The sequence below is a fragment of the Balaenoptera musculus genome, chromosome 1 (genome assembly GCF_009873245.2).
Source record: "Balaenoptera musculus isolate JJ_BM4_2016_0621 chromosome 1, mBalMus1.pri.v3, whole genome shotgun sequence".
NCBI lineage: Eukaryota > Metazoa > Chordata > Mammalia > Artiodactyla > Balaenopteridae > Balaenoptera > Balaenoptera musculus.
This window is the reverse complement of record NC_045785.1, coordinates 53,170,882-53,184,674: the sequence shown is the minus strand read 5'-3', so window position 1 is coordinate 53,184,674 and position 13,793 is coordinate 53,170,882. Positions and strand designations below refer to the sequence as shown.

Sequence of the window (13,793 nt, the reverse complement as noted above, 5' to 3'; positions counted from 1 at the left end):
TTATGGCTGAGCTTTTCTTGCTTGGTTGCTTTTCCTTTGTTTCTGCATTTCCTCACTTCTGTAATCATTAACTGCTTGAGTCTGCTCTTTGGAACTCTGACAAGGCCTCAAAAACTCTAGCTTTTTCTACAAAAAAGAAGTGGGGACAAGAGGGAATTGTACGAAGGAGGGCACTGCAGGGTCAAGCTCTGTTTCAGTTCCCTCTTCTCTTCGATACTCCTCAATCCTGAGGGGAATGGGGCGATGACCGTTCTGGCTACTTCCTGCTGAACAGGGGCGATGTCAATTCTTCAGGATTAGAGGAGAGAAAGTCTTGGACCTTCTTTTCTAAGAATTCTCAAGTCCCAGGCCTAGCATCAGTATTTTGCATTATGAAACATTATCTCCCTCTTTGATCACTTTGTCATAGTATCTGGAGAAATATGTGAAAATTAATGAACACATTACAAAGAGGATGATGATCAGACGGAGCCTTGTAACAGTACTCAGAAGAGTCCCCCTATTCCAGATTGCTACCACAAAAATAAGTCCTGGTACATGTCCTCTTTATAAACATCCTATAACCAGGTAGCCTTTTCAATTATTCTGTTTACTTGGGTTTCAACTTCTCCAGAGGTATTGACATATGTGCAGCATGTGGGATGAGCCACTGCACATAATCATTGTTTTGCCAATAAGAAGTCAAGGGCTATTCTATTATCCAGGACCACTCGAGCCAATGAGTTCAAAGATGTTTGTTGGGCTGCAATACTTTTAGCTGTGTCCTCAGCAATTTGTCCAATTGCGGCAGATACATTATGAATCATATCTCTATTGACATAAACTCTGGCAGTTGGTGTGAGTTTGGCAAAAATACTTTGTCCTATATTGTCCTCCTACCCTGCCAATATCTCTCTTTTAAGACGGGTGTTTGATTTAGAGAGAGAAGTCATGCTCTCCAGACTATGCACAGAAAAAGGGATCCTAAAATATCCCAATAGGCATGACCCTTCCATTTGCCAGCTGTCTAAGCAGCGATGTGCCCATCCTTGTGTTGGTGAGTCACTCCCTATGCCACAGACAAAGATATATCCTGGAGGGGAGCAAGTTATACCTCCCAGGGTCACGTCATTGATTCTTTCATTTTTGGGGAGTTCAGAGATTATGTTTTCAAGCCAGGGGTGAGAGCCACTGCAAGCCTTCCATAGTCCATTTACATGATATCCAACTTGTCTGGCTATCTGGCATAAATTCGTGTCATTTTTAGCCCTTACACATTTGTCAAGTGTACATTTCAGGGGATTTTGGGCATCACATTTCTCCAGGAGAAATTTGAGGGACCGCGGGGGACCGGTAGTAACTTTTCCTCCAATGGAAATTACTTCAGACAGGTTGAAGCAAGGGATTGGGATATTCTGAGGTCTCTTGGTTATCTGAACTTGGAATGTGAAGCTTGAAGGAGGAAGATTATAGAAGGTTAAGGGGTCTGGCACAGTATCAAAATCAGTTATAGGGACCACCGATGGGATATACTGTTCACAAATAGTTTGAGATTTCAAATGACATATCCAACAATTACTTAAATTCCCACCTCTCGGTATACTCTGAGACAACCTAATGAGAGAATTTTCCTTCCAGGAAGCAGCAGACACCAGTGGGATGAGACAGTAAAGAAAAGCAAGAAGCATTATTACAGTTGGGGCCAACAGCTCGTATGGGAAAATAGCACTGGCCCTAAACTTTGGTACGAACTCTATTATCACAAGGGTTAAATTAAAATAGAGCAAGGATGAAATATCTCCTATTGTCAATATCACAACAAATTACAGGTTTGATTGACTGCAATGTAATCACAGGTAAAATGATTACATGAATCAAGAAGCAAGCAAAGGGATCTAAGCAAATAATAAATCAGAAAAATGCTCCAGCCAATTACAAATGTTATTATGAATGGCCACAAGTCATTCACTACTTATCTAAGATACTTCCTTTAATTTTAACCGAAGCCCTGGTCCAGACTTGCAGGAAGGAGAACTGGTTTTCAGTCAGTGTTGTGGTTGTCTTTTCTGTAACTGCCAAGGACCGTGGACTTGTAGTTGGATCAGAAGCCAGCCTCAACCGTGTACAGCAGATCCACGGCTTGACTCCTGTCAATTTAACAGAAGAGCAAGTTACTAGCAGAACCTGGTAAGGCCCCACTCACTGCAGCTGGAGTTGGTTCTTTGGGTGTACATGGTTCCATGTTACGAGGAACACCCAGTCTCCAGGTCTAAAACACCGGAGGGGGACATCTGTGGGAAACATCATTTTTTTAGTAACAAATTTAGGAGTAGCATTGAAAACTAACCCCAGTGTTTGCACATATCTTACAGCGTCTACTTCTTTTACCTTTTGGTCAGATGTCTGGCCACCAAACTGCTCAGAATAGAAGAAGGGTCTCCCATAAAATATTTCATAAGGACAGAGCTGGAGTCTACTTCTAGGACCCAATCTAATTCTAAGCAGTGCAACCAACAACACTCTGTCCCAGGTTTAGTTAGTTTCTTGACAGATTTTAGCTATCATCCTTTTTAAGGTGTGGTTCTTGTCGATCAAGGCCTCCAAGATGCATGCAAATTCCATTTTATTGCACATGCTTCAGCTACCTCTTGAATCACATTAGCAATAAAGGCTCCTCCATTCTCACTCTGAATTGAGCTGGGTAGCCCAAAACTAGGAATTATCTCCTGGAGCAAGACCTTTACTACCTCTGGAGCTTTTTCAATCCAGCAAGGGAATGCTTCCACCCAGCCTGTAAAGGTGCCTGCCATCATCAGTACATAGTGAAAGTTTCCTTTAACTTTGGGCATGACTGTAAAGCCTACTTGCCAAACTTCTCTCAGGCCCTCCCCTCTAGCTTGGACTCCATGCAGGGTGGGGCCCCAGTCTTGGAATTATTTTTAGCCCAAATCATACATTTTCATAATACTCTTTGTATTGTCCTTTGCATATTTGGTCTTTAATGTACTCCTGTATACACTGGATACCCATAATTGGTGCTCAGGTATATTGAACCAATTGCTTCCTCCATTAGATATTCAGGAATTGAAAACGCTCCTTGGTCATTTACCATTTGTTCCTAGATCGGTAAGATCAAATCCACATTTTCGTGACCTTCTGAGGTTCTCAGGTGAGTATGTCAGGCTAAATTGGGTCAGGTGTATACTTAGGAACAGAGCTATAACCGAAGGTGCTTTGCTACTGGCTCTTCTGGGCAATGCACCGCTGCCACCTCCTTTGGCTTGAGCACTGTGTCTAGCAGTTTCAAAACTTCTTGGGGGCATGTTTGATTTCTTTTCCCTCAGAAGTGAGCAATCTCTCTTTCCAAATTGCCCCATGTGCATTCACAACTGAAAAGGCATATTTCGAGTTAGTATAGATGTTAACTATTGTACCTTCACTGAGATGTAAAAGTCAAGTAAGGGCAATAATTTTAGCCTTTTGGGCCAAGGTACCTGATGACAAAGTTTCTGCTCCTAGGATCTCCTGCAGGGTTACCTCTGAGTATCTGGTCTTTTAGTGTTGGTGGTCCATGAAGCTACTTCCATCTGTGAACACCTCCAAGTCTGGATATCCCAAGGGAACATTAATCAAGTCTGAGCAGCTGCTCAATGACCTGCATAAACCATACATGGGCCTGCAAGCATGGGCCACCCAAAGGGGTGGGGAGCAGTGTGGCTGGGTTCAAGGAAGACACAGTCTTTGAATCACATGAGGATTATCAAGTAAAATGGCCTGATATCCTCCCAGGTGGCCTGAAGTGAGCCAATATCCATCCTTTTATTCCAACGGTGGCAGCACATAGTGGGACGTATGCACCCTGCTTGGCTGTCCTAGAGTGAAATCCTCTGCCTCTTGCAACAAATCTCGAGTAGCAGCTATGACACTCAAATATGTTGACCATCCCTGGATTATAATGTCCAAAGTCTTTGACAAATAGGATACTGGGCATTTTGTGTTTCTCAGATTCTGGGTCAATACCTCCAGTCTCACTACTTGTCTTTCATGTTCAAAAAGATCAAACGGCTTTTTCAACTCTGGCAAACCCAGAACAGGGGCAGTCAGTAGTTTTTCCTTCATTGTTTGGAAGATCTTTGACATTCTCCCGTCCCCACTAAGGGCTTATTGTCAGCCCCTTTTAGGGCCTCATACGGTGGCTTACCTATTAACTTAAGTTGGGGATCCAAATGCAGCAGAATCCTGCCATTCCAGGAACCCACACAACTGTCTTTGGGTGGTGGGCACCGTCACCCAGGCTACTGTCTGCCGGCAGTCCTGGAGCAAATTCCTCTGGCCTTTTGTCAGTTTGAATCCTAGATATTTCACAGATGGTTGGGAAATTTGGGCTTGTTTCCCAGAGACTTTATAGCATCATTTGGCCAGAGAGTTCAAAGTAGTCCCAGTGTTTTTACCCAAGTTCTTCATCTTGCTAGTTGTGAAGGTATCCACATATGTGAGCAGAGCTCCCTCCTGTAGCTGGAGCTCCATTACGTTTTTAGCTAGCACTTTCCTGAACAACATGGGCTGGGGGCGTAAGTCCTTGCAATACTGTCCAGCAGTATTGTTGCTTGCTTTTGTTTTCTAGATCTTCCCATTCAAATGCAAACGATGCTTGGGATTTAGGACTCCAAGGAACACAGAAAAAGACGTCTGTTAAGCCTAGCACAGTGAACCAACAAAGGTCTCCAGGTAAGAGAGTGAGCAGAATATAGGGATTTGGGACTACAAGGTGAATATCATCCACTATCTGATTTATGGCTCTTAGGTCCTGAACGAACTGTTAGTCCTCAGTGCCGGGCACATTAAAGGCAGGATGGGAGTTTTAGATGGTGACTGAGGGCCGCAAATAAGCTTGTATTTCAAAAAGGCGATTATCAAAGGTTGGATCCCTGTTTTGCTTGCTCCTTTAGGGGTATTGCCTTAATCTCAGAGCCTGAGTGTCTGGCTTCAGTTTCACCTTCACTCGACAGCCCTCCTGGCTCTCCCTGGTCTCCAGTCAGCCCATGGTCCCAGGCTTCCCTGCTGCAAGATGTCTTCAGGAACGCTGGTTGTGACTCCTCCATACCTTGACAGAAGAGGGCCGCCTGCAAGGCACAGGCTTGTTCCGGTGGTACCTCTATATCCAGTTGTCCAGGTGTGAAAGTCATTTTAGTATTGAATTTACTTAATAAATCTCACCCCAGCAATGGGACTGGGCACTCTGGCATGTACAAAAAGCTGTATTTTAAGTTAGTAGCCTCAATCTGACAGTCTAGAAGTTGCACAAGCAGTTTTTGGAGAGGCTTTCTGGAGACTCCTCTCACCATTGCGCTTTTTTGGGTTAATTAGTTAATCGAGTGTCCAAAACAGAGCAAGTGGCTCCAGTATCAATCAGAAAGTCAATTTGTTAGTTTCCCATGAAAGGGTTACCGGGGGCTCCTCTTGGGAAGTGAGATGGAGCCTGTTTCCCCAAGCAGACTCCCTGCCAGGCCTTCCTTACTCTATCACTTTCGGTTATCCACAGCATGAACAATCCTTTTTCCTCCTCCTCCAGTTTCTTTTTTGAGCTGGGGCAAATTTCCTTCTTGGCTTACGATAGGCACTGCTGGGGACCCACTTTAACATGTCCCTTTTTGGGGTCTCCTTTCTGGGGGTCACCCTTCACTCTCTTGGTTCCCTGGGATCTTACCCTCTGCTCAGATGTCTTGTTCTCCCTTTCTCCTGTGAGTGTCACCGCCAAAAGGGACATCTGCTGCATCATTTAACGGGTCTCTTTTTGGTCTGTATTTCCTCCCGACTGTGAAAAACTGAAAGCAATTTCTGCCAAATGAGATATGGGCAGGCCAAAAAGCCCTTCTATCTTCAGCAGCTGGGGCAGTCTGAGCCATAAGGTCTGATTAACTAACGTGAAATTCTCTGGATTATCTGGATCCACATCTATATTTTGGCAATATGCCCTATACATTCTCTCCAAAGACCCAGGGGTTCTCCTGTGGCAGTTGGCACACTCCTTGCACCTTATGAAACCTCCTGTGTTGGCTCTCCATTTTGGAGCCCTGCTAAGTTGCACTCCCTGCCATGCTCAATTCGAGCTTTATCTCCTAGGTCATTCTTAATCCCTTCCTGGATCTGTGGCGGGAATTGCATTTGCTGCTGGTGCTTGTATGGGTTTGTTAGGGGCAGAAGCATGCATTCTATCTGCCTCTTCTCTAGCCTTTTCTATCACCATCCTCCTCTCTTCCTCAGCCAACAGGGGAGTTAGCAAACCTTGAACATCAGCCCAATTTGGGTTGTGGGTGGCAAAGATGGAGAAGAATAGATTTTCCATCCTGGTGGTGTCTTCCCAATAGGTTGGTATCTTATTTTTCCAATTAAACAAGTCTGAGGTTGAAAAGGGAGAGTGTATCCACATGAATCCTGCTGGCTGATCTTGGGTATTTATTCCTCCAATGGGAATCTGCCTCAGTGGGAAATGCTCTGCCTGAACAATAATGGTTCCCTGGCCAAAATTGGTTTCCTGTCAGGTAACAAGAAGTACACCAGTGTGCTTTCCTCAGCTCCTGCCAGAGCAGGTGAGGGTGAGTTGGCTCCTGTGGGATATAGGACCCTGGCGATTGCTTCCACATTCTGCCCACCATACAGGGGCAGAGATGGCAGAACTGTAAGAGCATTTATTTGTTGAATTAATCCCTCATTTCTTCATTCCGGAGAATCGGGTAAAGCTTTTAATATCTCCTTATTGGAGGAAATTTCTTTTTGTATCATAATTCTATGCATGTTACATTTTTCTCTGAATAAGTGCCACTTTGATACAATAGCATAAAAAGCTATCCATAAGAAACGTCATCCCATTTTCCTCCCCTTTCACAGAATAGTTCTAGTTGAAAGATAGTTTTATAATCTAGAGAGCCATTAGGGGGCCAGTGTTCCCCAGATCCTAAAGAGTAATGAGACCAAGCAGTGTTACAATAGAACCCCATTTTTTTTTTCTTTTCAGAGGCGCATAACTAAAAGTTTCCCTATTCTGCTGAATATACCCTAATGGGCTACAAGTTGGAACAGAGCTCTGATTACCCATCTTTAGTTGTTCATAGTTGGTGCTGTCAAATATCAAGGAGGTCAGCCAGCAAACACGAGGCATCTCTCAGTGTTTCAGATTCCTTAGTCTAATGCAGAAAATTCCCAAAATCAATGCCCCACCACAGACAGAGTCAAGTGGCTAAAAGAAAAATTACCCTGGTGCCATCACACATGAGCTCGGCTATTTAGCAGAGACATCTCAAGCAAGTGTCCTGTTTCCTTCACCACGAAATCTCTGAGGGTCATTGACACCCAGGTGGTGGCAGATGCTAAGGGCTGTCCCTGAGACAAGGTGCTCAGGAAGCTGTTGGACAGAATCTTACAGCCACCTCCTGTCAGGGACCAATATGCCACAGGTAAGACACCCACTTGGGACAGTGGTCCCTTCATGGTCACCAAAATTGTTACAAACTCAACCTCAGGTTCTCTTGCAACAAAGTCAATCTATTGACACCAGGCTGTGGTGAAGAAAAAGTAAAGTGTTTATTTACAGGGCACCAAGCAAGTAATTCAGGTCCTTTGAGCACTAGCTGCCTATTTTCCTTGATTGGTGCCCTGCAAATACATGCTGTACTTTCCTTCACTACAACCCAGTGTCAGTAGATTGACTGCTGTGTGTTAGGTGAGTGAACCCAAGTTCAGTTCAGTAGCAAGACTGCTCTATATGCCCTACAAATACTATTAAAGCAAAACACCAGTGAAAACTGAAAATAAGGGCAAAGTTGTACAGATAAATGCTGACAAAATTAAAGCACAAAGAAGGCAGTACTGACCAATAAAGCATAATTCAGGTCAAAAGTATGAAATGAAGCAAAGAAAAATTTTCAGTTATGATAATCCAAAAATATAAATATCTTTGGGGCTTCCCTGGTGGCGCAGTGGTTGAGAATCTGCCTGCTAATGCAGGGGACACGGGTTCGAGCCCTGGTCTGGGAAGATCCCACATGCCGTGGAGCAACTAGGCCCGTGAGCCACAACTACTGAGCCTGCGCGTCTGGAGCCTGTGCTCCGCAACAAGAGAGGCCGCGATAGTGAAGAGGCCCACGCACCGCGACGAAGAGTGGTCCCTGCTTGCCACAACTAGAGAAAGCCCTCGCACAGAAACGAAGACCCAACACAGCCAAAAATAAATATAAGGATAAATAAATAAATAAAAGATTACTGTTAAAAAAAAATCTTTGTGCCTCAAACAACATGGTTAAGTTAAACCAAGGAAAGAAAAGACAAAAGGCTCAAATAAAAGTAGAAATTTAAAAGAAAACTGTAAACAATAAAATCAAAAGCCAAGTAAGAATTTTCCTTAAACAGAAAAAAATTACAATGTGCAAAGTTAAGTGTGGAAAAGGACCTAGTGTGAGGATTTTAAAAGATAAATTTGCAAATGTACGGTAATTAAGAAAACTCTAGATGAAATTAATGCTATCCTAGCAAAACTTTAAAATAATCAAATATTGATCCAAAAGTAAAAACAAACACAAAATCTTCATCAGATGAGTATAAAGAAAAATCAATAAAATGTTCAACATTTTAAAAAAGTTTCCATGTCCAGAACTTTCCATTTAATCATATAGAACAGACAATTTTCATTAAAGAGTTCTGAACTGCAAAAAAGGTAAAACAGGGAGGTACTTCACAGAAGAGAGAATAACAAATTCTAAACCACCACAAAAATCATTAATGTTTCTTATAGTAAAAGTTCATGTAAAATGATAAATTAAAATTTAAAAAAGAGGAAATTGGAAAGCAATGAATACTAAGCATGAAAAGTTGCCCAAGCCCAGATGTTGTGGCTATCATAGAAAAAATTAGGATCACTTTTCTCTATCTGGAGTGGGGATAGTTATAACTTTTTAGGAACTTGGAACACCTATTAAAATCAGAAATAATACATATACTCTCCGCTCAAGAATCTACACCAGGTGTAAAATCACCTGGACTTAACAATACACGAACAAAAGGTTTAGTACTGAGCTTTTTGTGAGAAAAACTCAGAAAACAATACCCTTTAATAAGAGAAGGATTGAACCAAAGAAGCCCTATGCCCACTGAGGAGTCAGAGTTAGGTGGCTATTAGTGACTGTATCAATGACACAATGCACTGGTTAGGAATGTCCTGGATATATCAGAGGAAAAACAAGCTGCAGAAAATGCAGATAGGACAGTCCCATTTTTGTAAATAGACACAAAACCATAGAAATGAGAATGGACAGTAAACAGATAAAAACATGCTCAGTTTTAGCAGTCAGGGGAATGCTAACAAAACTGGTTCCAGTGTTGGAGAAAGCTGATGATGGTCAGTTCTGGGCCAAATATCCCCCCTCTCCACCTTGAGAGGGGCAGCAGGAACTGTTAGACTTTTTGGGTAATTAAAATGTGAAAAGTATACAGTAATGTCAAACGCTGGGTGGTTCCAGAGAATGGGGTGGGAATATGAACTGTTCTTTCTCTCGAGAAAAGGAAGTCCACAAAACCATCAGCAAATTCAGAGAAACAAAACAAAACAAAAAAAGCACACTAAGAACAGGCTGCCTATTCTGAAAAGTTAATTCAGTAAAGAGGAAATGCAAGTAGATAATAAATATATGAAATGATGGCAGTCACAAGCCAAGAAAATGCAAATCAAAACAAGCTGTTTTTCACCCCAGATTAAGAGGAAATTGGTTTAAGGTGGCCTAGCCTTGCAGGAAGACCAGGTGAGTCCCGGAATTGGAGACTATGATACAAACCAAAGTTCAATTTATGATTCTCTCCACTTCTTGCACACAATCACACATGCATCGTAAGTCAGTTAAGCCCTGGCTGGTGGGTCTTATCTATATCCGTGGCTCCTGTTCCAGTGATGCCTCTCCTTGGACCTTATCAAACAAATTCCGTACCCACATTAACACTCCTAAAATGTCACACTTAGACACTCACAGTCTAACATCGACTGTTTAAGAACAATCATCATGGAGGCGCCCATTGGCCACTGTGATTCCATTTCGAACTACTTAACACAGCCTAAAGTCGTACAAAATGAGTAAGAATCACACGATTAAAAGGCACACCAAAACATTTACCACCCCGCCAACCCTCCCCACCCGCAATGCCTTGGGTGTGTGAATTGGTCAACATTTCTCACCCTTCCTAATTCCTGTCTCCAAATTTTGCCCTCCTGCCGTATATTGTTAGAGCAAGTTCCTTAGAACATAATGCAGCACTCATCACTGCACTGATTAAAAGCCCCTGGAGTCCTCCTGTGCTAAACCCTTTTTGATGGCCCCCCAAGCCTGACCTGAAACTTACCAAGTTTGCTCCAGCCTCGGTGTTTAAATCTTGTTTTCCACCCTGATTTAGGGATTCTGAACCCAGAGTTCAGGATAGAATTTCAGGGTGTCTAGCATCTTGGGCAGGAAAGAGACCACATTTGTTTTCATTCATATCTGAATGGAATTTAGCATGATACAGTTATCAAAACAATAATTGGAGATATAGAATATGTGAGCTTCTTAACCTATTATTTAACAAGATCGAGCAGCAGATCTAACCTATTTTTGAATTTTGACTTAGAGTGTAAAACTGTGTTCCATGATACCTGCAAAACTGTAACATGAAACGAAAATACCTGTGATTTCTAGTGGTGACAAAGTCATGGATTCTGCTAATAATATTAGACTACCAAAGCTCCAGGTTAAGGGTCCCCACCCTAGAATCATTCCTCATGTGTTCAGAAGGTCAATTCCCCTGGATCACTCTAAAACATGTGTGTTCCCACACCCTTCTCCACTTCTCCAGTTACCAAGCCACTCAACTACCAAGGCTTAGCTGCTCCTAAAGAAAAACCACAGGCCTCAAATGGCATCACTTATGCTAAAGCCCAGAACACCAAACCTAGACTTAATACTTGACTTACTTGAAGTTTCCACCTTCCCCAGAAATGCAATCTTAGCCAACCAGTTTGGAATTTTCTGACTGGCACCAAGGAGGTCATCTGTCATGTGGGTCCTCTCTATAGCCTGACCCCCAGAGGAAGAAGCAGTCTGCATGATAAAACTGCCATTGCCTTCCCCTAAAAGATGTTCTGACCTAAAAGTAATATTTTCTTTCTTTTTTTTTTTTATTAACTTTTATTGGAATACGGTTGCTTTACAAAGTTGTGTCAGCCTCCACTGCACAACAAAATGAATCAGCCATAAGCATACAGATATCCCCTCCCTTTTGGACTTCCCACCCATCTAGGTTACCACAGTGCGTTAGGTAGAGTTCCCTGAGAAAGTAATCTTTTCTTTCCCTAATGACTCCCTTGCCCCACGCTTCTTCTTCTTAAAAACCTTCCATTTTGTGTAATTGCTAGGAGCACACTTCTAGTTGCTAGAATGGATGCTGCCCAATTCGACTTTCAAATTGGTTGAATTTTGTTTTTTACCACTGCTCACCCACTGAGGGTCCTTGTCCTGGAAGGAGGATGAGTTCTCTGCAGAGCAGGACTTGGTCTCCCGTGCAGCTGTGCTCAGGGTCTAGAATTCAAGCAAAGCCCATGATACAGAATTCAAAATTTAAGGTTTGGTATGTAGAAAAGTACCCCATTTTGTACTCACACACACACACACACAAAAGATACTTTTCTAGTTATGTGTTTGCTTACATTTATATGATTATAACAGTAAACATGTTATTCCTTTTGTTGTTTGAAAAAAGAATTCAATCAATTGTTCTAACAGTGAAGGAAATGCAGAAATACTCTGACGAAATAGGTTGCAGATAAAGTTCAAGACCTCACATCTAGGGAATGGAGGAGGAGGCCCCCTAAGCTCTAAAGCTCTCACTTATACCATTGCTTCCAAAAGACACTGTCAATTTCACCTCCCGACTCTGTTTTTAAAGTTAGTACCTAAGTCTTTCCTCATTTCCTCCTGGTCTTCATTTTCTTCTCGTAGCACTACTATTTTAATGTCCCCAGTTTCAGGGTAAGGGATGCCTAGGAAGGTCCCTTTCTCACAGGCCAGTGAGGGACAGAGCAGGTTGTAAAGCTAGGGGGCCCCAGGGCAGCGCCCACCCCGTGCCCCACGCTTCTGCCAGCCTTACCTGGAGAGGGGCTCCAGCCTGAGATGCAGCCCTGAGCAAAGTGAGGAAAGAGGCTGGAGGACTGACCCAATCTTTTGCTGGCTCCTCCCTCCCCTTGCAGAGTTTGCAAATTCCTAGGCCCAATCCCTTTTCAATCTGCACCCCTTCACTGCCTCTGCAAACATCTCACGCAGGCCTGAAGCCACTGCTGACTTCCAATCCAGTAACCTCCTGAGCTCCACCTCCAGCTCCGATTCTTGGGTGCCTCCGGCTGAGTGTGTCTGACGCCCACCCCACCACCACGACTCCAGGCTCTCGAGGCAATAAAGGCACCAATAATTGCCCTGTTATTCAGACATAACCCCAGGTGTCAACCTTGATTTCTCTCCTTCCTTCAATCCCCACATTTAATCATTCCCAAGCCCTTGTGTTTGTCCACTTCTTTCTCTCTCCGTGGCTCTGTAACCATGCTGGACTCTGTGCAGCCTTCCAGAACAGAACCCTCCCAACGTGTCCTCTGCTTTAGTTCCTCTCTGAAGTACCTAGATAACAGTATTTGATGCGCTTTTCCCGAGCTGTTTTACAGATGCTAAAACCCCCACCAAATGGAAGAAGTTAAAGTCCTGATGACCATGAACACATAGCCCCCTGGTACCTGAGGATTGATAAAGTGACACTGTCCTGTACCTCACCACCAACCAGTCAGAGAATTGTGCACAAGCTGATCATATACCCTGTGACTCCACTCCCTCACCTGCATTTAAAAATGCTTTCCTAAAAAAAAAAAAAAGCTTTCCTGAAAGCCATTGGGAGTTCGGGTGTTTTGAGCACTAGCTGCCCTGGACTCCTTGCTTGGCACCCTGCACTTTCCTTCACCACAACCCGGTGTCAGTGGATTGGCTTTACTGCATTCAGGCGAGTTGACCCAAGTTTGATCGGTAACAGATCCCAATGTTTGTCACAGGGCCCAGCAGTAGGGGCAGGCGCGCATCATGGCTTGGAGATAGATGAAACATGGCCAAAATTCAATTCACCAGTCCCTCGATTTACTGCATGCAGTTAGCACGCAAGACATGTTAGTCAAAGTAGGGAAAATAGAAAAGGGGGTAAGGACCTCTCCAGTGAAAAGCCTGGGCAGGAGACATCTCTGCAGGAGCAGTGGTCTCCAGTCCACAATGGGTCTCCAGACAAGTGGGAGTGGGAAGTGGCCCTCTGCTGTGACAGGGCCTCTGGCAGCGTCCCTCTGCAACAGCTCTCAGCAGGTAGAGTCAGGTCCTCAGTGAGGCGTCTCATTTTAAGGAATAACATTTACCCCAGGGGAGGGGGCCTTGACTCATCAGTCGCTTCTTCTGTTCCAGTGACTTAACGTCACCCATCAAACTTCTCTTCATTTATCCCTCTAAGACATCCTCAGTCCTCCAGCAGACTTTTCAAGACAACAAATATGGAAGTTCACACTGGGACCACTGGGACTCCATTTTGAACAATTTTACGTGTCTTAGCTTAAATCCTTCAAGTGTCACACAAGATGAGTAGGGATCCTAACACAAAAGAAATCATATTATAACATCATTTATAACTAATATTTGAGAACATTTATAATATTAATGGTACTTAATCTAAGAAGTTCAATTTACATTTTGTTTTACATCTCAATAAGAGAGACAGTCAAA

At 43.3% G+C, this 13,793-nt stretch overlaps 1 long non-coding RNA gene across 1 annotated transcript; it reads right to left on the bottom strand.

The window, feature by feature from the left end:
* Positions 1-22: 22 nt before the first annotated feature.
* Positions 23-12,239, bottom strand: LOC118901355. The gene is made up of 3 exons (XR_005021338.1): positions 12,142-12,239; positions 11,493-11,573; positions 23-2,126 (listed from the first exon to the last, which is right to left on the bottom strand). It is a non-coding gene; the product is annotated as an uncharacterized LOC118901355 (long non-coding RNA).
* Between the last annotated feature and the right edge of the window lie 1,554 nt (positions 12,240-13,793).